Raw genomic sequence first — 26,793 nt, 5'->3', positions numbered from 1 at the left:
TGATGATAAAGACCTTATGGAGGGGAGACTAAGTCTATTTAAAGAGGAGGGTGCCTTAGAGGAAAAGCGCATCCTTTCTTAAAAATATGGGAGTGGTTGATAGCATCTTTCCCAGATGTTTAAATGCAGCTTGCTATTATGTTTGGGACAAAAGGAAAAGTAAATTCAATAATGCTAATTAACATCATAAAAACATAAAGAGATAGTGTAAATCTCACTGTGTGGTAAAATATATGGTCATAGTCAGATTCTGTAATTTGGCAATAGTGGTGCATAACTCACTTAGAACTCCAGTTCAAAGGTTTAAAAAAAGGAGAAAAAAAGCTATAACCACAACAATCTGTTATGAGTTATGCAATATAAAAAGCATATAAATTGTAACAGCAATAACCTAAAATTTAAGGGAAGGAGAAGTAAAAGTGTCAAGTTTACAAATTGCATTGAAGTTAAACCTTTGTTAATTTAAAATAGGGTGTCTTAAGTTTTCTATGAGCCACATGGTAAGCACAGGGGAAACCCTCATAGTAATTACACAAAGAACATGATAAAGAAGTCAAAGCACACTGATACCAAATTTGTCAAAAACACACAAAAAAGATAACAGGATAAGAAGCAAGGTAAAACAGAAAAATAACAAGGTGGCAACGGTTAATCCCCCTCTATCAATAATCATTTTAAAGGTAAACAGATTACATTCTTCAATTAAAAAAATAGGATGGTTGAATGAATTAAAAGAACAAGATGCAAGAATATGCTGCCTACAAACAGAGACTTCTTTTAGCCTTAAGGACACACATAAGCAGGGGTGCCTGGGTGGCTCTATTGGTTAAATGTCTGACTTTGGCTCGGGTCATGATCTCACAGTTCATAGATTTGAACCCACATTGGGCTCTGTGCTGACAGCTCAGAGCCTGGAGCCTGCTTCGGATTCTGTGTCTTTCTCTCTCTCTCTGCTCCTCCCCTGATCAAACTCTGCCTGTCTCTCTCAAAAATCAATAAACATTAAAAAAAAAAGATAGATGTAAACAGAGTAAATGGATGGAAAAAAGACATTTCAACCAGAAAAACCACAGAGGAAATTATACTTGCATCAAACAAAATGGACTTTACACAGAAATGGCAAAAAGAGACAAAGAAGATCATTATACAATGATTAAGAAATGAACACATCAAGAATATATAACAATTGTTAATATTTATGCACCCAACATCAAGCACCTAAATATATGAAGCAGAAACTAACAGAGTTTAAAGGAGAAATAAACCGTAGTATAGTAATAGTTGGGGATTTTAATACCTCCTCAACAATGAATAGATCATCCAGACAGAGAGTCAATAAGGAAACAGCAGATTGCATTGACACTGTAGACTAAAGGGACTAACAGACAGATACAGAACATTTCACCTGATAACAGAATACTCGTTCTTCTCAAGAACACATGGAACATGTTAGCACAGACCATGTATTAGGCTGCAAACAAGACTTAGCAAAATCAAGAAGACTGAGATTATACCACATATTCTCTCCGACCACCACTGCATGAAATTAGAAATCAGTAGCAAGAGGAAACCTGAAAAATTTATGAAAAATAGAAATTAAACAGTACTCTCCTAAACAACCAATAGATCAAAGGAGAAATTAAAAAGTTTCTTGAGACCAAAATAAAAAAGGGGGGGGAACACAACATACCTGAATGTTAGCTATTAAATCGTGTCCCCCACGAAAGATATGTTGAAGTCATAGTCTCCAATACCTCAGAATGTGATTTTATGTGGAAATAGAATAATTGCAGATTAAGATGAGTTCATACTGAAGTAGAGTAGGGTCTTGATACAATATGATTAGTGTCCTTATAAAATGAAGACATGAAGACAGAGAAAGACAAATTCATGTCAAAGCAGATGTGAGGATTGGAATTCTATCACCACTAGGTAAAAAAATTCCCAGGGCTTCTGGTGACACAAGAAGCTAAGAGAAAGGTGTGGGGCAGAGTATTTTCCAGAGCCTGGTCCTATCAAGTGTGGCTGTGTTGATAATTTGATTTTGAAATTCCAGACTCCAGAAATGTGAGACACTGAATTTCGGTTGTTTTCAGCCACCTAGTTTCCTGTACATTATTACACGACCTCTAGAAACTTAGTACATGCCCGAAGACAGCTGCTGGAACAGGTTCCCAGGCAAAAGCATCTCTAATCTCTCAATTTCACCTTCTTCTTCTCCTTTATCACACCCTTTTTATCATCTCAAAAATTCCTTTCTTTCCCCTTAGTATTTGCAACCCTTAATACTAGACACTTAAGCACCTACAAGTTTTTACAGCACACACTTAATTGCTGTGATATCTCACCATACATCAGGCTCTCACGTCCTTAAAACACTTCTAATGCCCATCATGCCGTGCTTTCTTCACGCAAGGAAGTAATGAGTTGTCTCCAACAGAAAAGTGTCACCAAGCTCGTCTCTGATATATTGAGACAAACATGTTTGCCTCGCTGCTATACATCATAAGACGCCTGAAAAAAGATTCACGTCACATTTCTTTTTTCCTCCCATACTAGAGTGAGGTGTTAGACACGTTCCTCACAGACCCTAATCTAGCTCATAACATAACTTTATGGGGATGCGAGTTTGTTTGTTTTCCAATAGTGTTGCACATTGATTTGCTATTTTTAATTCTCTGAGGCTGTTTGAGAAAGCAGTGGAGGGTCTTCTGTCACAGTTCCAGAACAATCCTTCACCTGGCTTTCTTTTGCTACCATTTGGTGTCACTTAAAAATTTCCATAAGATGATGCTTTATTGCTCTTTCACTGGAAAAGTCAGCTAGATTTATATTCGAGACTGATTTATCGTGGATGTCAGGCCAGCACTGCCTAGAGGGAGTTATCCTTCCCTTCTGACAATGTGCCCTGCCTACCAAATGGTGCCTGATTCAAGGGTTGGGCCCTGTGCTAGGGACCAGCATCCAATATGAAGACAGACATGAGCCTCCCCCTGATAGAGCCGAGTTTCAGTGTCAAATCAGGAAAGAAGACAATAAATATGTAATTGCTAGCATGCAAAATTTCACAACAGAAGGATTTATAGAGATCACCCTAACCAAGCTTTGCTTGGTCAGAAAAGATGTGTTTGAATAAATGATGTTTATGCTGAGTTTTCCAATCAGTAAGTATCAATCAGGTAATATAAGTCTTGTAACTTATGCCATATATACTTATGGTTAAAAAATTACTTTTGTTTTTCAGATGAAAAAGCACAAAAACATATTACATAAATTTCCTGAGACAGTGATAGAACTGGGACTCCCAGGAGGCCTGTAACTCCAGAGCCTGTGATCTTGACCCCTCTTCACTCTCCTATGCTCCCTGCTACCTGGAAAGCGCTCTCTTCAGTTTTTACTAAAGGCTCTTCTCAGTTGGCATAATTAGCAAAATATTTTCTGATCATTAAGTCTTGGAAATGAGACAACCTTATTCTCTGTCTGCAAAGTACCTAGTTGTTCACAGTTTGTATCCACTTTATATCATATTATATTATATTAATCATATTAGATTGTATATTAGTGTATGTTTGTATAAATGTGTGTATATAATAATAAAGTTATTCTGAGTCCATTTTCATGCTACTCACTTTGCCCATCAAGTCACTTCAATGGGGAGAGGAGGGAAGGGGAGACAGAGAAAAGAAGAAGAACATGAAGAGAAAGGAAGAGGAGGACGACGATGAGGAAGGAGAAGAGGGAAGGAGAGGGCAGATGAGAGGAGGGAGGGATGGTCAACTTTACCAAAGACAGAAAACAATTCATGTCTGTATCACTCAAAGTTAAATGTGTCCCACACAGCAGTGTGAGTGCAGACGCCCTCCGGTACCTAAGAGCTGACTTGAAAGTCACTTACAGGGTAGCTGACCGTATATGCATAAATTTATTTCTCGGTTCTTAATTCTGTTCCATTGGCCTATATGTCCATTTTTATGCCATTGCCATACAGTTTTGAATGCTAGAGTTTTGTGTGTTGTTTAAAATCAGAAAATACAGGATGTCTGGGTGGCTCAGTCGGTTGAGCATCCGACTTCGGCTCAGGTCATGACCTCATGATGTTAGTTTGTGCCCTGTGTTGGGGGTCTGAGCTAACAGCTCAGAGCCTGGAGCCTGCTTTGGATTCTGTGTCTCCCTCTCTTGCCTTTTCCCTCCCCTCCCACACATCACGCACTCTCGCACTCTCTCTCTCTCAAAGAAAAATAGACATTAAATATATATATAAAATCAGGAAATGTGAGGGCCACAGCTTTGTTCTTTCAAAATTGTTTTGGCTATTCAGAGTCTTTTGTGTTTCCATACAAATTTGATTTTTTTTTAAATTTCTGTGAAAATGTCATTAAAATTTTGGTAGGCATTGTACTGAATCTATGTCTTTGCATAATGTGGACATTTAAACCATAGCAATTCTCCTAATCTATGAATACAGGATAGCTTTCTATTTGTCTTCAAATTAGTTCCTCAAAAGTCTTATAGTTTTCAATGTAAAGATCTTTTACCTCCTCCGTTAAATTTATATCTAAGTATCTTATTCTTTTTTTTATGCTTTTGTGAATGGGACTGTTTTCTTTCTTTTTCAAATAGTTTGCTGTTAGTGTATAGAAATGCAACACATTTTTGTGTGTGATTTTGTGTCCTTTAACTTTACTGAATTTGTTTATTCGTTATTACAGGTTTTGTGGCATCTTGAGGGTTGTTTACATATAAGATCATATGATCTGCAAAAAGACACAATCTTCCTTTCCAGTTTGGAGGGTTTTTTTTACTTCTTTCTCATGACCAATTTACTTCTCTGGTTAGGACATCCAATAGTATGTTAAACATGAGTAGTTAGAGCAAACACTCATCTTATTCTGATCTTAATAAAAATGCTTTCAAACTTTGGTCATTGATCATGTCATTATATGTAGGTTTGTCATCTATGGCCTTTATTAAGTTGAAGTATATTCCTTATATGCCCAATTTCATGAAAAGGGCTGAATTTTGTTAAATACTTTTTCAGTATTTTTTCAGAGGATATGATTTTATTTTACTGTTTATTTATTTTTGAGAGAGAGAGAAAGACAGACAGAAAGCATGAGTGGGGGAGGGGCAGAAAGAGAGGAAAACACAGTTTCAGAAGCAGGCTCCAGGCTCTGAGCTGTCAGCACAGAGCCCAATGTGGGAGGCTTGAACTCACAAACCACGAGATCACAACCAAAACCAAAGTCAAATGCCTAACTGACTGAGCTCCCCAGGCACCCCAAGAGGATGATTTTTATCCTGTTTGGGGTCACTGTTTTCTAAGTGATTTTTTAATGTTAACAGTGGGATAGTGAAGTCCTCTACTGTTACTGTGTTGCTTTCTTTTTATCATTTCACCCCCTCCTGAACTGCAAGGTTTCCATATGTGATGAAGCGTTTTTCTCTTGCTACTTTCAACATTCTCTTTGTCTCTGACTTAACGTTTTCATTATACAGAGTCTCCAAGTACAGTAAAACCTTGGATTGCAAGGAATTGCTCTGTGAGTGCGTCAAAGATGAGAAAACATTTCTAATAAATATTAACTTGATAAACGAGCTAAGTCTTTCAATATGGGTAGTACGTGATGCTGAATGTCACATGATCACAAATGAGCCAAGAGTTCTTCAAATTCGCTTTGATATACAAGTGCTTTGGATTACAAGTATGTTTCTGGAACAAATTATGCTTGCAAACCAAGGTTTTACTGTATTTTTCTTTGGGTTGATCTTGGAGTCCTTTGAGCTTTCTGTAAGAATGAAGTTAAGAAAAGATAAAACCATACTCCTCCATCCCAATAACATAACCCTTGCTAGAATTATCAGTTTACTCTTGTATTCTGTGAAAAATGTGTATTTACCATTGATATCCATGCAAGATATTTCACCTATTGTACTTCAGAGATATGAAGAGAAAAGTGGGGATTAGGTCTCTTATGACAAACATCAATTTATTTTATGAAGCTTTTTCTCATATGAAAAACGAGGATTTGACATCTCTCAAGAGTATCTTCCCCAAATACCCTGACATCATGTGGAAAGGGAGCAAATGATTCCCTCAGGTGATGCCTTGGCTGATACCAAGCTTTTCTGACTTTATAAAGTGCTTTTATTATATTGTGCTGCATAAAAATGCTTAGCTGGAATATAGCCTAGAATAATAAGGACCTTCATGATCAATTTCCTTCTAACTCTTGGAAATTATTGGGTGCCCTTCCTCCCTATTCTATGTTTGCTGTCCACCATTCTAGGCCTAGAAGAATATCAAACCTTGACCTCGTCATTCCACAGGCTTTTGTGCTGCTTTTTACTCTTGGTTTGGCATGTGACCCTTTGTATTTTCTGTCACTAACCCACTTGTTCCACTTACAGCATTCCATCTGTATTTTGTGTTGATTCCTTTAACGACAGCATCCTTCCATGAGGACAGGGTGATATCAGGCCTTTGTGCCATGATCTAATATCGTACTGGGCATATTCTAAGCACTCAATACTGATGTGTTCAGTAAATTACAACAATTACTTAATTTTATGTTGTGTTCTCAAACCCATAGTTCCATGCCAGTTAAAAATCTATGTATGACTTTGACTTCCTCAAAACCTAATTACTAAGAGCCTACTGTTCACCAGAATCCTTACCAATAACATAAACAGCTTATTAACACTTGATGCTATATGAATCATTGCTGTATTCTTACAAGAAAACTAGAAAAAAGAAGTGTTATTAAGATAAAATGTATTTTAAGTATTTTACTATATTTATATTTAAAAAAACCCATATAACTGAATCTATGTAGTTCAAACATGTGTTAAGGGTCAACTGTGTTTTCTCCAGGAGGAACATTGTAGCTTTTTTGCCCTTAGAACATTAAACATAATTCTGCATTATACTTGGGAATCATTTTAAACAGTGAAATCATCAACATAAAGTGATAAATGCAAAATAAATATAGCATTAAACAGGCCATAAAAAAGATGCTTGTTTACAATACTGAAGCAGAAACAAGAAGGCCAGTCTTTTCCTTGTTTAACCTCAGCTGGAAATAAATGCTAAGACAACTTCGATTTTTTTTACTGCTTTGGGCATATCTATGAATAACTATGAAAGTATGAGTCATGAGCTGACAAATTTGCAAATACGGAATGTGCAAATAAATAATGTGAGCATGTAGTTTACATGCTATTAAATAGTGCTATTAGTGTCATTAAATCTTTCAATATTGAAAGAAATATGTATCTATACTCTCATTTTGATTTCTGATATTTTATTCCATTTTATAAACACATTCAACTAATATTGCTCATTCTCTATTTTTGGACTTTCAATATGTTTCCTGTTTTTCATATTAAAATGAATATCATTATTAATAAATTTTTGAATATTTATAGCTGCCGTTCCCTTCAGTGGATCTGCTGGGTCTCAACAATTATTTATAGATGTTTTAGAATTATGATGCATATTGCTGTATTACCCTATTTAAGCATTTTAACAAATTTCGTGCTTGTTTTGGAAATATGAAAATATAGATTTTCCAGAAGATGAACCAGACATTATGGTGAGCTAAATCAGAGTATCATATTAATTTTTGAGTTTATCCAGTTACAAATGAAGCTGAACAACTTTTATATGATCTTTTATTTTTTGTGAAATTTCTGCTTATGTCCTTTGACATGTGAAGTGCTCATTTTTTGTTTTTTTTGGTTTTTTTTTTTCCTGATTTTCAAAATAGTCATTGCTCTTTAACTGTTTTAAATTAGCTTTTATTTTTTGGTATAATTCACACAGTAAAATTAATTCTGTTTATAGAGTTTTATGAACTTTGACAAACTCATACAGTTCTGTTCTGTGAATTCTAAAATAATCCAGATATAGAACAGTCCTATAATTAAAAAAAAAAACAAACCTCTTGATTAGGGAGAGGAAGGAGGAAAGAGAACTGGGGAGAGAGAGGGACACAAATCTTGAAAGACAATTGAATACTGAAAACAAACCATGGACTGAAGGGGGAGGGGGAGGGAGGGGGTGATGGTCATGGTGGGGGGCACTTGTGGGGAGAAGCACTGGGTGTTACATGGAAACCAATTTGAAAATAAACTATAAAAAATAAAAAATAAAAATAAAAATGAAATTTTTTTAAAAAAATCCCTCATGCCTGTGATCAAAAATTCTTCCCATCCCTAAATCCTACAAACACGAATTTGTTTGTGGTCCATATAGTTCCACCCTTATACGAAGGTCATGTACATGGGTCATACATCAGAGTTTGTTCTTAGCGTTTACCTTCTTTGTTTCCCTTGACCTAATTCAGTTGAAACTCACTTATGCCATTGTGTACATCAGTACTTCTTTCTTTATTGGGTGGCTGACTGGTTGGTCGATAGTATCCGTAGTATTCCATTAAAATGATGTTCTACAAATTTTATCTTTGTACTTTAACCAGTTGACAGACATGTGGGTTATTTCCAGTTTATGGTAATTATGAGCAAAACTCGAGAAATATTCACACACAGGTTTTAACATGAACATATGTTTTCATTTCACTTGGCTAAACAACTGGGGATGGGATTGCTCACTTATATGATAAGTGTATGCTTAACTGTGAAAGAAATTACCATTTTTTCCCCCAAAGTGACTACACAATTTTGAATTCCCACCAGCAATATGGAAGAGTTCAAGTTGTTTGGCATCCTCACCAGTATTTGGTATTTTCAGGTTTATTTTGTGATAGCTGTTTAAGCCATTCTAAAAAGTTAATTATATATCATTATGGTTTTAACTAGCATTTTCTTAATGACTAATAAATCTTAGACTATTTCCACATGTTTAGTGCTATTGTTAATGGCGCCTATTTTGTAATCTAAATTTCAATTGCTTATTGCAAATATACAAAAATATACTGATTTTTGCATATTTCTTTTATATCCTGCCGCCTTGTTAAACTCACTTAATAGTTCTAGTAGCTTTTCTACAGATTCCATTTGATTTTCTACAGAGATGATTATTTTCTTCATGATTATAGAGTTTGCTTTATTTCTTCTTTTCCACACTTCAATGCCTTTTTTTTTTTTTTTACCCCTTGCATCACTGTACTGACCAGTATATCCTATATTATGATGAAGGGTGAGGAGATGAAATATTCTACCTCCTTCTGGTCTTCAAAAAGGAGCATATAGTCTTTCATCATTAAATGTGACATTAGCTATGGGTTTTTTATAGCTGCTACTAGGTTGAGAGAGTTCCTTTTAATCCCTATTTTAGTCTGAGTTTAATTTAACATGAACAGATTTTGCAAATTTTTGTTCTCTGGGATATTCACAGGTAAATATTAATTTATTTTTAAATATTGACCCAGATATATATTTTTATAAGTATAGGCAGAATTCTTTATTGCCATGTATGCTATTAATGTGGTTCCTAGTCTGTCATTTTAATTTAATTTTGATTATAATAAATATACTTTTGGTTAGTAAAACCTACTGATCTTTTATGTGAAATTAAAAAAAAGTGACTATCTTAGGTGACATAAAGACAATTGTTTAAGTTTTACTGGTATATAATCTCCTATTTACTGTATGTATAAACATTTATTTATTCTTTCTATATGCCAACCATTGAACAATTTGGAAGAAATAGATAAATTTCTAGAAACATATAACCTACCAAAATTAACAGGAAGAGAAAAATCGAACTACTGATTACCAGCAATGAAACTGAATCAGTAATCAAAAAACTCCCAAAAAACAAAAGTCCAGGACCAGACAGCTTCACAGGTGAATTCTACAAAACATTTACAGAAGAATTAATACTTGTTCCTCTTAAAATATTCCAAAAAATAGAAGGGGAAGGAAAACTTTCAAATTTATTCAATGAGTTCCGTAAAGCCCTGATACCAAAACCAGATAAAGAAACCACGCAAAAAAAAAAAAAAAAAGAGGGCTATAGAGCAATGTCTGATGAATATAGACGCAAAAATCCTTAACAAAATATTGGCAAACTAAATCCAACAATGTATTTAAAAAATCATACACTATGATCAAGTGGAATTTATTCCCAGGATGCAAAGGTGGTTCAGTATTTGTAAAACCATCAACATGATATGTCATATCACTAAAAGAAAGGATGAAAACTATATGATTATTTCAATAGATGAATAAAAATGACAAAGTACAGCATTCATTCATGATAAAAACCCTCAGCAAAGCAGATCTAGAGGGAACATACCTCAACATAATAAAGACATTATATGAAAAACTCACAGCCAACATCATACTCAATGGTGAAAAACAGAGATTTCCCCTAAGGTCTGGAGAAAGACAAGGATGTCAACTGTCACCACTTTTATTCAAAATAGTACTAGAAGTCTTAGCCACAACAATTAGACAACAAAAAGAAATAAAAGGCGTAAAGGCATCTAAATTGGTAAGGAAGAAGTAAAACTCTCACTATTTGTAAATGACACTATACTGCATATAGAACAACATGAAGATTCCACTGAAAAACTACCAGAACTGACAAATGAATTCAGTAAAGTTGCAGGAGTCAAAATCAATCTAAAGCAATTTATTGTATTCCTATATACAAATAATGAAGCTGTAGAAGAAACTAAGAAAACAATCGCATTTGCAATTACACCAAAAATAGTAAAATACCTAGGAATAAACCTGACCAAAAAGATAAAAAATCTGTACTCTGAAAACTAGAAAATACTGATGAAGAAAATAAAGAGGACACAAAGAAATGGAAAGACATTCTATGCTCATGGGTTCAAAGAACAAATGTTGAAATGTATATACAATCTATGGATTTAATTCAATCCTTATGAAAATACCAACAGCACTTTTCACATAACTAGAACTAACAAGCCTACAGTTTTTATAGAATCACAAAAAACTCTGAATAGCCAAAGTAATCTAGAAAAAGAAATGCAAAGCTAGAGGCATCTCAGTTCCAGACTTCAAGTTATATTACAAAGCAGCACTCATTAACATAGCTTGGGGGTGGGGGGGGGCGCCTGGGTGGCTCAGTTGGTTAAGCATCAGACTTCGGCTCAGGTCATGATCTCACATTTCATGGGTTCAAGCCCTGCATTGGGTTCTGTGCTGACAGCTCAGAGCCTGGAGCTTGCTTCCAATTCTGTGTCTCGCTCTCTTTCTGCCCCTCCCCCACTCATATTCTGTCTCTGTCTCAAAAATAAAATAGTTTGGTATTGGCATAAAAATAGACATACAGATCAATGGAACATAATAGAAAATCCAGAAATAAACCCATGATTATATGGGCAATTAATCTTCAACAAAAAAGGAATGAATATATAATGTAGGGGGTGGGTAGGAAACAGTCTTTTCAACAAACGGTGTTGGGAAAACTGACAGCCACATGCAAAAGAATGACAAAGGACCGTTCTTTCATGACACACAAAAGTAAATTCAAAATGGATGAAAGACCTAAATGTGAGACAGGAAACCATCAACATCCTAGAGAAGAACAAAGATAGCAACCTCTTTGACCTTAGCCACAGTAACTTCTTACTAGACATGTCTCCAGACGCAAGGGAAACAAAAGCACAAATGAACTACTGGGACCTCCTCAAGGCCTAAATGTGAGATGAGAAACTATAATAATACTTGAAGAGACCACAGACAGTAATTTCTCTGACATGATAGGTCTCTAGAGACAAGGAAAATAAAAGTAAAAATAAACTATTGGGACTACATCAAAATGAAAAGCTTTTGAACATCAAAGCAAACAATCAACAAAACTAAAAGGTAACCAATGGAATGGGAGAAGATATTTGCAAATGACATAGCTAATAAAGGGTTAGTATCCAAAATACATAAAGAACTTACACAACTCAACACCCTGCCTCAAAAATAATCCAATTATAAATGGGCACAAGACAGAAACAGACATTTCTCCAGGCAACATCCAGATAGCCAACAGGCATATGAAAAATACGTAACAACACCCATTATCAGGGAAATGCAAGTTGAAACTACCATGAGATATCACCTCACACCTGTCAGATGGCTACAAACAACACAAGAAACAAGTGTTGGCAAGGATGTGGATAAAAAGGAACCCTCATCCACTGTTGATAAAAATGCAAACTGGTACAACCACTGTGGAAAAGAGTATGGAGATTTCTCAAAAATATACAAAGAGAATGACCCTATGATTGAGTAATTGCACTATTGGGTATTTACCCAAAAAATACAAAAACACCATTCAAAATGATACATGCATCCCTATGTTATAGCAACAATATTTACAAAAGCCAAACTAGGCAAGCAGCTCGAGTATCCACTGATAGATGAAAATTTAAAGAAGATGCTATAGGTATATAAAATGGAATATTATTTAGCCATAAAAAAGAATGAAATCTTGCCATCTGTAATAAAAAAGAGATGGAGAGTATAATGCTAACCAAAGTCAGTCAGTCAGAGAAAGACCACTACCATATGATCTTACTCATATGTAAAATTTAATAAATCAAACGAGCAAAGGAAAAGAGAGAGAGAAACCAAACAGATTCTTAACTATAGAGAACAAACTGATGTTTACCAAAGAGAAGGTAAGTTGGGGAAGGGATGAAATTTGTGGAAGAGATTAAAGACTACCCTTATCATGATGACCACTGAATAATGTATAGGACGGTTGTATCACTAAATTAAACATCTGCAGCTAATACAACACTATATGTTGACTATACTGGAATTAAAATAATAAACTTTAAAAAGAAATGAGAGTAAAAGTTGTGGAGAATTACAGGATTTCCCAAATCTAGGAAACCCAGAAAGGCAGAAGAGCGACCTAAGTTATTTTGAGGTTCATTTTAGAACTGGGTAAAAAGGGGAAGAATTCTAAATTTAAAATACATATTTACTCTTCATTAATTTTATGCTCTTTATGTTATTATAATTTTTGGTATTATAAACAAGACTGAAGTGCATATCTTTATGCACATGTCCCCCAAATACATGCATTCTTCACAGGTAAGACATACATGGGAATTGGTACCAATTCTTTAAAATACATCACATTTTTAAATGTTTTATATATAAATGTTGTTATATTATATTATATATAAGTGTTATATATATATAATAGAGATAGTATCTCAAAGAGTGATCCTAATTTACACTTGCACCAACCAGAATACAAGAGTTCCTGTTCAGTGTCATAAAAAATACAAATAATTTACCAAGATGCAATGTAATTTGCATCAGGAAGCCCTAAAAATATAGCACACACAATTTTTAACATAATTTTTTGTTGTAGTAACCACAATTTTCTTTAGCTTCTACTTTATGCTGGAAAACCCAAATCACTTTTCTCTTCAGCTATTAAATTCCATTTTTTTCCACACAAAAATCTAACAGAGTTCTGTGAACCATAGCTCTCACTGTCTTTATAATGTATTTGCCCACTGCATTATTAAACTCTCTCCTTCAGTAAGTGGTAAGTTGTTTTACTTTTTTAAAATAGAAAATGAGAGATTTCAAATTTGTTACAAACATGTAGAGTGGGGGAACACCTTTTGTTAAACTTACCTGTATGTCATACACAGTAAACCTTGGATTGTGAGTAACTTGGTCTGTGAGTATTCTGCAAGATGAGCAAATGTTTCCAATAAATTTTAACTTGATAAACAAGTGATGTCTTGCAATACAAGTAGTACATGATGATGAATGTCACATGATCACAAGTGAGCCAAACGGTTCTTGAAATTTGCTTTGATATACAAGTGCTTTGGATTACAAGCATGTTTCCAGAAAAAATTATGCTCACAAACCAAGGTTTTACTGTATAATATATATACACATAAAATTTACATAGCACATATATAAGTATATCATATAGATTATGTATGAGATATATGAGAGAATATTAGTTAATGTAAGTCATACAGTAACAGTCAGAAATTTGTTCTTACATAGTTCAGACTTGGGGAGGGAAGAGTAAAAATGCAGTTGTGAGATGTCATCTCTAGTTAATATCCATATGAAGCAAGAAAAAGCAAAGGTAGGGTAAGAAGGCATTCACCAAAGCAGATAAAGAGAGGCTGGGATCCTGAGAAAGAAATTCCCTTGGTGTCTCGTCATCAATCCTATTTTTTAAATGAACTACAATAAAATGAAATGGCTATTTCTAGGAGATGGGGGGTGGGTCTTGCATTTAATGGGACAAACATCTTCCTTCTAAAGAGTAAACTCCATGCTTGTCCTCCTAAGCAGTCCTGGATGACTTGTATCACAGCCTATTTCTCTTCCACTAGATTGCACAGCTTTCAAGGACAAGAAAAAATTTTTTACATTAAAAAAAATTCTGTCTTTATTGCTAATGTCTAGTCCAGTGAAGGGGATGCATATGCTATGGACACCCTTGATGTCTCCTCTCCCACTCAAGTTGAGGAACTTTGAGGGTGACTTTTTCTGATTATCTCAGACCACGTTTCCCTAATTTCACTATTCTATTTTCTTCCCACCCCAACAAATCTTTTTATTGACTCAACACATATGTTTTGATCACCAACTGTGTGCTAGGCACCGTGTTAGGCACTGAGGTGACTTTAAATATAGTTGATTAGATCATATCCCAAAACTTCCATTACTTCTCTTCTGCTGCAGCACTGATATAATGATTCAAACAATAAAGAGAGAAGCTATTCTTAGTTCTTTCCTGATAGGCAGGAATAAAGGTGTTTTATATATGCTTAATGCTGACTTAATTTGTAAATAAAATTTATTTCAATTTAAAATGAATGTAACATCACTAACTGCTATGGGCTGAATTGCATCTCCTCCCCCAGCTTTTTGTGCTGACATCCTAACCCCCAATACCTCAGAATGTGACCTCATGTCGTCATTAGGGAGGGCTCCAATTCAAGGACTCTTGTCCTTATCCGAAAAGAAAATGTAAACACAGACATTTACAGAGAGAAACAATACAAAGACACAGGGAAAAGACAGTTCTCTACAAGCTGAGGTGAGAGACCTAGAATAGATCCTTCCCTGGGGGTCCTTCCCTGTGGCTGTCAGTTTGGTTCCCATCGGCTGACACCTTGATCCTGGACTTTGAACCTCCAGAACCAAGGGAAAGAAAATTTCTGTTGTTTAAGTCCCCAAGTCCATAGTACTCTCTTACAGCAGCTCTACTAGAAAACAAATACACTACTACAATTGTGAAATCACTTCTACTTGCAATAGAGAAAATAGCTAATAAAAATGAAATCTACTAAAACTGAAATTAGTACCTTGAAGGACTTAAAATATTCGTGACTCTCAGACTTCTACAGTGCGTGCTGAGTAAGAGGGCTTTGGAACATCATCTATGAAAATAAGTGCTTACACACAGTTGGAGACCTGCATCGAGGCCACAATGCCTTTTCTCAAGGAGCTGCTTCTTCCTTTGACATTGCATTCACACACTGAGTGTATTTGGAACGGTGTCAAGGGTCTGCATTCATCATATGAGGGACTGAAATGCCAACGCCTAGCCAGCATTTTAACTGGCACAGTAAAAACTGGTACACGTCTCTCCAAGGACCTTGCCTACAGAGCCATGGGCTGTTTGCATCCAAGAAGCATTGAGCTGAGGTAGGAATGCCTACTCCCCTCCATCTTGGGCCCCTGCCTGGACACTCCCAAGTGACATGTTGAGAAACTGGGCCCCTGGATCCAATTTGGGAAATTGGCTTGAGGCAAGAACAATGGAACAGAAAGAAAAGACGAGATGGTGAAAAATGATACGTAGAGAAACAAGGACAGCAGGTGGTAACACAGGAGGCACGGGGAGAAAACTGAAGCTAAAGGACAGAAGATGAATAGAAAAAGGGAATTGAATGCGAACAGCCAGAGGGGGAAAATAGACACATATTCTCTTCAATTTTTTTTATACCACAACTTCTCTTTCATATGCTGATCTTTCCTAGCCTCCACACCTTTGAAATTCCGCTGATGCCCTTTCTCTCAACTTTCTGCTAACTGGACATGCCAGGTTCTGACTCTTTTTTCCTCCCTTGCTCCCACCTCACTCTTCATTCTGATGTTTGAAGACAAAGAGGAGTGGATTCTAATGGCCTCATTCCAATGCCAGGGGGAATAACTATCATTTTTAATCCCCTCAAATACTATCTAAATATTGTAAAAGCATTGATTGCCTAAAGCCCATTTAGGATTTGCACAACTATGCAAACGTGTTTCGGTTTGAATGAAGGTGGGGGAGGCTGGCTTCAGGGCATAGGACAGCATATGCCATATCAGCATCTCAATGTCTTCTGGATTGCTTTATTAAAAGGCACCACCTTCTGACACTCCCTACACTACTTTTGTTTGTCATTTCCTTCCACTAATAATTAATCATCATGAAATACATTCCATCAAAGAACTGTAGGTCTGCAAAAATTTCATCATTTTAGGGAAACACAATGAAAACAGTTTATAAAACAAGGCTGTCCAATATTGCCATCTTGATTACAAAATGATATACCACTTCTTAAAAATGAACATGGTCCAGAGCCAGAGCAGCTATTAGAAATGTATTCTCAGGATGATTTAATTATCCAACATCTCCCCACTAGTAAGAAGTTATAAGCATGTAAATTCCATTGACAGTGTATTATTCTTACTATAGACTTGTGCTCAAGGAAGGACACTTCCAATTAGTTGCAGAAACATAAACAATACTATTTTTTCAATGTATTTATTTAAGTGTCAGTGGGAGAATACTTCTATAATAACCATAGTAGACTTACTGCAAAATGTTTATAACCACACAGTGGCACATTCTAGAAGAGCAACTTAGTTTTTCTTTGTTAATTTATTTCTTTTCTTAAAAAACTTGTTGTCACTGCCATATTTATAGTTACCAAGTAGTAAACATCATCTCTGGGTGAGCCGTTATGGCATCACACACGTCACATAATCTCCATGATAGGCCTCTATTGTATTGAACACCTAAGATGTGCAGAGTATGGCAGAGAGGCGATGCAGTGGGCGCTCATGGTGAGAGTGGGGGTTCAAACCTACATCAGCTGACCCTTGTCTAGGCCCTTCAGGAACAGAAAAACCTCTCTCTCCCTTTTTGTCTCCATCTTTCCTCTCCCTTTTTAATCATTTTTGTAGAAAAAAAAGATGATATAGTGTAAAATTCACTATTTTAAAGTGTACAATTCAGTGGTTTTAACATATTGACTATGGTTTGCAACTATCACCAGTAATTCCAGCACATTTCCATCACCCCAAAAGTAAAATTCAGTGCGTATTATCTGTCAGTCCCAACCCCCCGCCTCATTTAATCTACTAACAATAAGTAATTTACTCCCGGTACCCTCGATTTGCTTATTCTGAAAACGTCACCTATGTGAAATCATAAAATATGTAACAGCACTTTCAAGGTTCATCCTGTTGTAACATATAACATTGCTTCATTTCCCTTTATGGCTGAATAATATTTCATTATATGTATATATTACCTTCCTGTGAATCCATTCATCAGCTGATGGATATTTAGGCTGTTTTCTCTAACACGCTTTAATTAGTATAATCATATTAGGGTGTCCCAAGAATCCTGAAGGGTCTGAGATTTTTACCTCACTTAACAGCTAACAATTTAGCCTATCATAGACTTATGGGTGCTGGCACAAGACAAGGGCCACCTTGATCAGAGACACAGGAGTTTATTATTCATGGCATAGCAATCAGCATGAGAGTCAAGTACTTGCCAACATATGGTAGCTATCAACAAATAATCTTTGATATTTTATTGGTTAGTTGCCTTCATAATTAGCACATGGTCTGCTCTTGAAAACAACAGACTTAGAAGATCCTACTGGTCCAACACAGGTCAGCCATTCACTGAAGGTTTAAAATACATTATATAATTCCTATGATACATGGGATTATTTGTACTTTGCTGATTTTACAAATGAAGAAACTGAAGCTCTAAAAGTTTAGGTGACTGATACAGACGTTCACCACTAGTACAGGATAGTGGCATAGTTCAACCTCAGGCCTAAGCTGATTCCAATTAATTTCTTTCTTCTAATATTCTACACTTCAAGGAAGATTGTGAATATGTTGAAACAGAGCATCCAATGGAATCTAAGGTAGCGAGACTCGTTGACGCTGAGAGCAGAACAGTGGTGACCAGAAGCCAGTGAAGACAAAGTCAGGAGATGCTGGTCAATGGATACCAAGTTTCGGTTACACAAGATGAGTAAGCTCTGGGGAAATCTACCATATGGCGTGGCGAAGATAGTTAACAGTACTGTACTGTACACTTGAAATTTGCTAGAATGGTAGTTCTTACACATTCTTACCACAGGGGAAAAAAGGAAGAAGATTATAACCATGGGAGGTAATGGATACATGTTAATTAGCTTGATTGTGGTGATCATTTCATAACGTATACATTTACCAAAACTTCAAGTTGTATATCTTAATATATAAAATTGTCAATTATACCATAATAAAGCTGAAAAGCGGGAGTTATTGTTGTCCTAATGAAGCAGGTGACTTCCTACAGAGAAATAAAGTGTTTCCCTGAGAGCACAGGGAGTGCTCACGAAATGCGCCTCAGTTCAAAGTCTTACACATATTCTGTATGGCAGATATAATGGGTGGCTTAAAGGGATAATACCGAAAAGTCACTTATGACTGAGATGATCATAAGAATAAATTCATGCGGCTTTCAAACTGCTTTTGTAACAGTGAATGTTGTAAATAACGTATTACACTGAAGCTATATGAAGCAGATGATGTGCTCAGAACTACAGAGGCGGATCCAGATCCCAAACTACTTGGGATTACCTCACACTGGCTCCGAAGCAGCTTCCAGGAATGCCAAATCTCTGTGTGTCACAGTTAGAAAGCCACCCACGTGACCTAAAAGCCTTTGTTACTGGTGAGGAAACTGAGGCTTGGAGAGCTGAAGCAGCTTCTGAGTATGTTAGTGACAGGAAAAAATGGTGCTCATAAATATTTCAATGTAGCAAAATGTAGAATCGAGGAAAATTTCTAGGTGAATGGATTTAAGTTAATTTCAATTTAAAGAATTAGTCTGCCAAGAAGAAAAAATAAAGTAATTCTTTGTTTACATGCCTGTGTCTTTTTGAAGTTGGGAAGTTATCACACATCTCCAGACAACTGTTTATCATTTCCTATTTTTCAGAGAATATAGGAGATACAGTAAATGTGTCTTTCATAAGTAAATACATTTTGAAATGAAAAAGGGTCCCGCTTCATATAACATCCCTAACACTTTGAATAGTTTACTTAACTTATTGAGACCTACATCTCTATCTTTAAAGCAGAGGTTATAATAATGTTACAGTAATTATCCAGTAATGTAACACATGGAGTGCCTATATACGAAAATGTGAATCAGGAGACATGGATTCTAGCTATGGACCTGACACTTACTTGCTGTGCTACCTTGGACGGGACACTTAATTTCTCGAGTCCCACATTGGTAAACCCAGAAAAGAATCTGAGTCATTGTTGCCTTCAGGGCACAATCAGCACATGAGATCCTATGACATTTCATGACCTTCTACCAGGTAAAAAATAGCATCCATTCTACTTTTAAGAATGCCCTTTGGTCAGGAGCTCAGTGGAAAATCTGATTATTAAAAAGACATTAACAATTCATTGCAAATTCATAGAAAGATGAAGTCCCCTTCTCATATAATATGAAATATATGAGTCTTACAATCATTAGTCCACGTTTTATATTACTAACTGCATCTGTGTTTTCACTATTTAGCATATCAATAAGTTTAATAGTCAATTCTGTATTTATAAAGACATATAATGCAAAATCTGAAAGAGACCTTTACTGATATTTTGTAGCTTCATTCTTTGATGGCAAAGATCAAGAATTTAATGAAGACAATGGGGAAATCTGAACAGAATATAAACCCATTGGTACTGAACTCATTCAGAGTTTGGTGACCATGATCACTGGTTATGCTGAGTCCAGGGAAGGGAATGAAGAAAGAAAGAGGTAGAGTTTGCCTAGTTAGACTGTGCAGTTGATCACATCAATCTTAATGTCAGGTTGTTCTTCACTCACAGCATCAGTATTTATGGATGCATAATAGGCACCCTGCAGACATACAGGGCATAATACTTCAAGGCAAATCCAAGAAGGTTCTAGGTCAGACACCAAAATCACAAAGGGATAAAAGAAATAATGAGAACTGAATTCAGGTCAACCTATCAGTACTAATAATAAGCTTGCACTTTGCTCAGATCATTTATTTGTTACAACATCCTTTCTTTTTCACTAACTTTTTTTTTTTCTGCAAGATTTGCTTATAAATATCAGGCCTTAAAAGGCTTAAATGTTGGATACTCTTATCTATCAAAAAAAGAAAAACCCAAGCTTTAGCTTGTGGCTTCATATTTTACATTCTGACTCTGAGAGGCTTCACACTAAAATACAATGAGAAAGGCATAGAGACCCGAAAGGCCCTTGAATATACATCAGTATTACCAAGCCCACAATGAATTCACCTGCCGCCCCAATGTCATCTCATGTTCCTAAGACCCATAAAGGACAACTCTGTGTCGGAAGATGATACACTGCCAATGGCAATCACGAAAACAAAACCAACCAACCAAACAAACAAACAATTCCAGCAAAGCTCATTTTAATTCCTTTATAGGTTGGCATTGTCTTCACAGACGTTTCCCCCCATCTACTAAAGGTTGTAATTAGATAATAAGTACACAAATACTATGAAAAGGGTGGGAATGGTTTTAAAAAATACCTCTGTCATAATGACTATTTTTTTAAATTTCCTTCCTTTAGTATCTCTCCTTCTTTAAAAATATCATCTAGAGGTGATCATTTCATGACCAGTGATGAAATAGGTATCCCTGTAGGTCTACTCATGAACTTTCTCTTGGCTGGAATTCCAGATATTTCTGCAGGGGTGACTATCTGATCTCACTCTTCTGGACCCCAAAGATAAGGCACTAGATTTGTATTTTCTCTCAACTATCATGGTCACAGCCTGAAATTAATGAACAGATTTCTTCACTTCCCTCAATTTCAAAGCTTCTACTTTCTGTCTTGCCTCATCTTTCAACTGTTTTGTTGTTGTTGTTTGGTGTTAATAGAGCAGTGAACCCACATACAGAAAGATATTTAAAAAAAAATACATAAGAGAATATCTGTAAACACTGCCTCACTCCTTGATAGCTCGCTGATTGACTTACCAATGAATGATTATTTTAAAAATACAATTAATCTTAAAATAAACTCTTCTCTTTGGCCTTCGTAAACCTACAGGTCCTTTTTTTTTTTTAGAATTTGACTCTCTGGCACGGCTACCATTCCCCAATTACCTGTCCCTCTCAGTTCTGGTCTCTGTCGTGGTTTAGTAGGTTGGCCCTTCTTCTGGGAATTTCTCTCCTACCAGCTCTGGTATGTTTGGCTTACAGCACTTGAGACAAGATTTCTTTCTTGGTAACTGGCTTTGCTCCAAAGGAAAGTTGACTAAAGCTAAAATACGTTCCTTCCATTCCACTTTGCTCTGCCATGTACAACTCATTGATGGCTATAGGTATAGTAAGCCCATGCATAAAATTGCTCCTTTCACATGCAATAATTATCATCAGCCTCCAAACCCACACGTTCTTTCCTCCTTCATGGCCTTAATCATGCAATTAAAAGCAGAGGTTTGAAGTCACCCACAATAAGTGGCACACCTGGCTTGAATTTGGGTCAAATAATTTCAATTCCTTAGCCTTTGATTCTGAATAAAGAGAGGGGTAATATAATTGAATACTAAATGTAAATATATGCAAACGCATAGCATTGAGCAATGTTCAGTAAATGGTGACCTTTCTTTCTGCTTTCTTTCTTTCTTCATCATCATCCTCCTCCTCCTCCTCCTCTTTTCCAAATTCAGAATTCTTATTCAAGTCAAATGTCAAACATCTCCAATTGAGGACCAGGCCTGCAGGATTCCACTTGGTTGCAGAGTTAAAAAGGAGATTATGTGATGCTCATATTTGTAGAGTAGTCCTTCCCAAACATCACTTCATGTTGGAATCACCTGAGGAGATTCTAAGACTTCTCAACTCTAGGCTAGACCAAGTACACCCACGTCTGAGGGTGGGGCACCAACATTTGTTTTAAAGTTCCCTAGGTGATTCCACTCTGCAGCTAAGATTGAGAATCACCATTATACACACATCCAAAGAGAATGTTAGTTCTAGATAAAAGGAAGTTGAGAGAGTTGTCTCCCTACTTTTGGAAAGATTGTGGTTCACTTTATGGTGGCAGTTTGCTCAGGGTAACAGAGAACAAGGTCAGAGAGTAGACCATCTGAGAGAAGGGAGAAACTGGGAAGCTATCTGGGAGCGGAGTTTGGCTAGGGAAGATTTAGTGTGCCTGAAGCAGATTCTTTGCTCAGCCATGTAATAACCATGTATTATTGGCCACGTTATTTACTGAGTGTAAGCTTCAATCCCCCATTTTTTAAAGAGAGAATAAATATAGCAATGAGGTCACAAATGTGTTGTGAAAATTACATGAAATAATTTGTATTAGTTAACATAAGTCATATAGTATGCTTGATGTGTATACATATAGTATGTATACATTAAAATGTATAATTATTCTTATTATTATTAAGAAAGTAGAGGGACAGTTTACCACTTGGTCTCTTAATCTTCCTCTTGAGGTCACATGAAAACAGAGTAAATGTGTAAAGCAGCAATCTTTAATTAATGTTATGAAGCTTTCATTGACCTTGAATCACAAGCTGCCACGTTGGGAAAAAGCATGTTGAAATGATTCAGGGTCAAAGGAGTGTGCTTTCCCAGAAGAATGCTATCCTAGGACCCATGCAACAATCAAATTTCTATCAAATTTTCTTCCTGTCATGCCTCTCAAATCATATTCCTTCAGAAACAGAAGATGTTTAAATCCAATTAGCTGGTCTATGTGGCTGCACCTACATGCCTGTCATTGCAGAAGTTGTGCCAGACTTCCGGCCACACGATCCTCATCTTTCCTGGGCTCAGAGACAGTAAATAACATGGTCAAGGATGGACTCTAGTCACTGGCAGATACGACATCTGAGCCTAGGAGGGAATGACCCAAAGTTGTACTCTTCCCAATGTAACACAAAGACAGAGGTCGGGAGAAAGGACAGTTGAGGAGAGGGATGGTGGTAACACCCTCCTCCTGGCAGCTTTATACTTTTCTTATCATCTCCCTTGCACTGCGGTGCCCTCCTGCTCCCTTCTCTAGCTATTCCTCTGGTGTTGGCAGTGCCATTCAATCTGTCAACGTCTCTCTCTTTTCTATAAGAGAAAAAGATAAGCACATTTTCAAAAAGAAGCACAAAGGGAGCTTATATATGTTAGTTGAATAATTATTAGAACTCGTAGGCTCTATTTAAAGATTTGGATAAGAGCCCCACACATGGGACTGAAGATAGCAAAGTGGCTTGAAACTCCGTCTCCTGCACAGCCACTATTTGCATAACCAACAGGACACTGTGTCATCTTTGGATGAATTAGATTTTTCACAGAGAAGGTTAACACGAGAACAAGGGATTATGGTATATTCTAATGAAGCATTGGACCCAGTGCTTCTGCATCAATGTAGTTGAATAATTGCCTGCTTGTGGGGGGTTAGATGATTTGCCCAATTATATATGCTTTGAAAAAAAAACTAGAGTGTATCGGTGGTGATTGCTACACAGCAATGAGTGAGAAATCTTTCATTAAAGCTGCACATTTTGATAGCTTCTGGCTCTCTGAAGTTTCTGATTTGAAGCTCTAATCACTCCTGCTTATTCTCGACCATGAGTAAATTATTTGAGAAGCTTCAGACACATTTTACTCATCATGAAAATGTACACTTTCTTCTTAAAGAAAAGGAAAATAAAATATTACTTTCAAATGGTAAAATAAAAAGCTTTAAAATAAAATAACTTGTGCCTGAAACTAGTTCTTGGCTCCAACCATGCTAAAGAGGGAGAACTTCACAGCATAAAACCAAACAGAAAGTGTCAGATACTTGAGTTTATATTAGGTTATGAATAATTACAATACAGAGAGCACATGTGTCCTACATTCAGGAATTCTGTTAATATATTGGCGCTGTCATAAAAAGAGAATCTGAATTGTCCAAAATTAGACAACACAAAGTAGTTAACTTCTCTAAAAGTACTAAAGCGTGTGAGAGTATATGTGTGTGTGGGTGTGAGAACACATGATCACCACCATGATAATTATCAATATAGTTTAGGGAACAGGTGCTTGGGATGGAAGAATGAATGACACAGCACAAAACTCCGAGAAACTCACTGTCTGGTCTGTTTGGTGATACATTTCCAATATTTTACTACTGTGAAGATATGCCACAATACGACTCAGAAAGATTTGGTTTAGAGCAAATATCTGAATACATCATCACTCATGGTTAGAATATGTAATATTTATCATTATTCAGATAATATAGCATAGTCTTACTTAACACTTTCAAATAGTAAAAATAATTTTACAAATAAAACTTCACTTCATTTTGAAAACATTTAAGGGATCAGATCAAGTATTTTGCAGTTGCTCTTCCCTCACGTGGGGCCTGGAATGTCTAAGTGATACACCCAAGCTCAAGGTGAGCTAGAAGCAACGTCATGTTATCAAACTATTATCTAAAGTCTTAATATTATGCGATGTGATGTACCAAGCACTCCTTGGTGCTTCAACATTTCTGCTGCAGAGGAAACATTAACATTTCTAATTAAAATGTTCATTCAAAACGTATTTACTATAAGACTTCTAGATACTGTTCATCACCTACAATAAACAAAGTAGACACAACTCCCTTTCTTCTTAGGTATCTATCCCAGTTACAAGAGACAAAATGATATAAGTGAACTGCTTTGATACTCTGTGATAGTATTGGGCTTCCTTCCCACAATTATGTTTCCTATCAATTATAATTTTGGTTCTCACATACTACATGTTTTGTGAGGCATCGCATGACTATCCTTGGACTAGAATTCAGATGTTTTGGATTTTCATTCTGGGATCACCACTTACTCTTTGGCTTGGGCTCTACTCCCCTTCCTGTGAACACTGGTATTCTTGCCAATAACATGTTGACAGTGGCATCCGTCCAGAGCTACCTCACATTGTCATTGAGAAGCTCCAGGGAATAGTAACTCCTCAAAGCACCGTCTGACAAGTAAAGCATTACGTTATTTGCCTTACACCCCTCCACTTCCTTCTGTGATTTTAGCTCTCTGATAAGCTTTCTTCTTTTGCCCCCTCTTTTTCTTCTTTCTTTTCCCTCCAACCTAATCTAGTGCCAGCCCAAAGTACAGAGATTCAGTAGAGCCTGATTGCATCTATCCATGTTAAATTTGGGTTTTTTTTTCAATGGACATATATCAAATCTGAAGTGTTATGGGAATCATAATGTTGGTTCCACATCCTCCAGATTGGTAATTTGGCCATTTAAATTTCCTAACCATTATGCATTATGCATCAGAGTACCATGTTACACTTCAGCATCTGCTTTATGAGAGCAAAATGAAGGAGGTAGGGCAGAAAAGCAAACCTATAAGAAAAGGTATGCTTCAACTAAAGGTTTCCATGTGTTCATTTTTGTTAAGTTCATATGACCTAGGTTATCCTAATACTATGGTTGAAAATTTTGTGTTAACAAGCTTTTTAAGACTAGAAGTTTTTTTTTTTTTTAGATTTTAAGCTTTTTAAGATTAGAAGATATTTTGATATACAACATCTCTAAAGGCTGTATTAATCTTAGTTATTAACCTAATATACCTCACTGGCAAAGGTCTGTAAATTACAGCCTCTTTTTACATTTGATATCTTAAAATTTTTTATCCATTATGTCATATGTTAGGGACTTCGGAATTCCATTTATTAAATATTTGAGGGATAATCCTCTTTCTAGGTTACAGCTTGAACTGACTGAGGACCCCCGATCATATAGAATAAAAGTCTCCAGAAATGAAGGAGGCAAGATTTCCCACTGGGCTCAATCTACAGAATTCTGCATGAATCTCCACTATCTGCCCGAATTACAGGTCAGAGAAATATATCTGACTGATTTTGCACAACTCTTCATACCAACACATCCACTTACTTGCAGACAGACAAACCCCCAGCTGAAGTGTGTTCTTTCAGGACACACTTGAGAGGGTGGACCTATTCAATTCCCTGGGCTACGCTGGAACTCGATGCAATGAAAAACGTGATTATAATTTGTACGTGCGGCGTCCCTGACAGCATGGTGACTTCATGCTCGCTGTCCAAATATTCAGCTCTTTTTACATGATTTGCCTCCAAAGTGCAGCTTCACTTGCCGGCAGACCACCCTCTCCACCCTGCAAATCTTCCTCGTTCCCATGCTGGTCAGGTGGCATCAGAGATCAGAACCCAAGGCTCTCTCAGGGCTGGATCACTTAGGGCAGAACAGCCTATCAGTCTGGAGACCAGCGCTGACCATCAAGACTGAGTATTTCTGCAGTTGACAAAGCTACTGTCTCCACAGGGAAACTGAAGGAGCAGTTGCTAATTGCTCTGTTCTAGAAGCGTCCTTTCTTTCCTTCCTTAAAATACGACAGAGCTTCACACAGCTGTACATCCTGTCCGCTTGCCGTGGGTGTTCCTTGCTGTCCCTCAGGAAGATCCCACTGACTTTATTTCCAGTTGGGGAAAGCTATTTTGAACTTGTCCCTTCGTCCTGATGATAGTGGA

This window comes from Suricata suricatta, chromosome 16, assembly GCF_006229205.1.
Source record: "Suricata suricatta isolate VVHF042 chromosome 16, meerkat_22Aug2017_6uvM2_HiC, whole genome shotgun sequence".
Lineage (NCBI taxonomy): Eukaryota > Metazoa > Chordata > Mammalia > Carnivora > Herpestidae > Suricata > Suricata suricatta.
Note: the sequence above shows the minus strand (reverse complement) of the source record.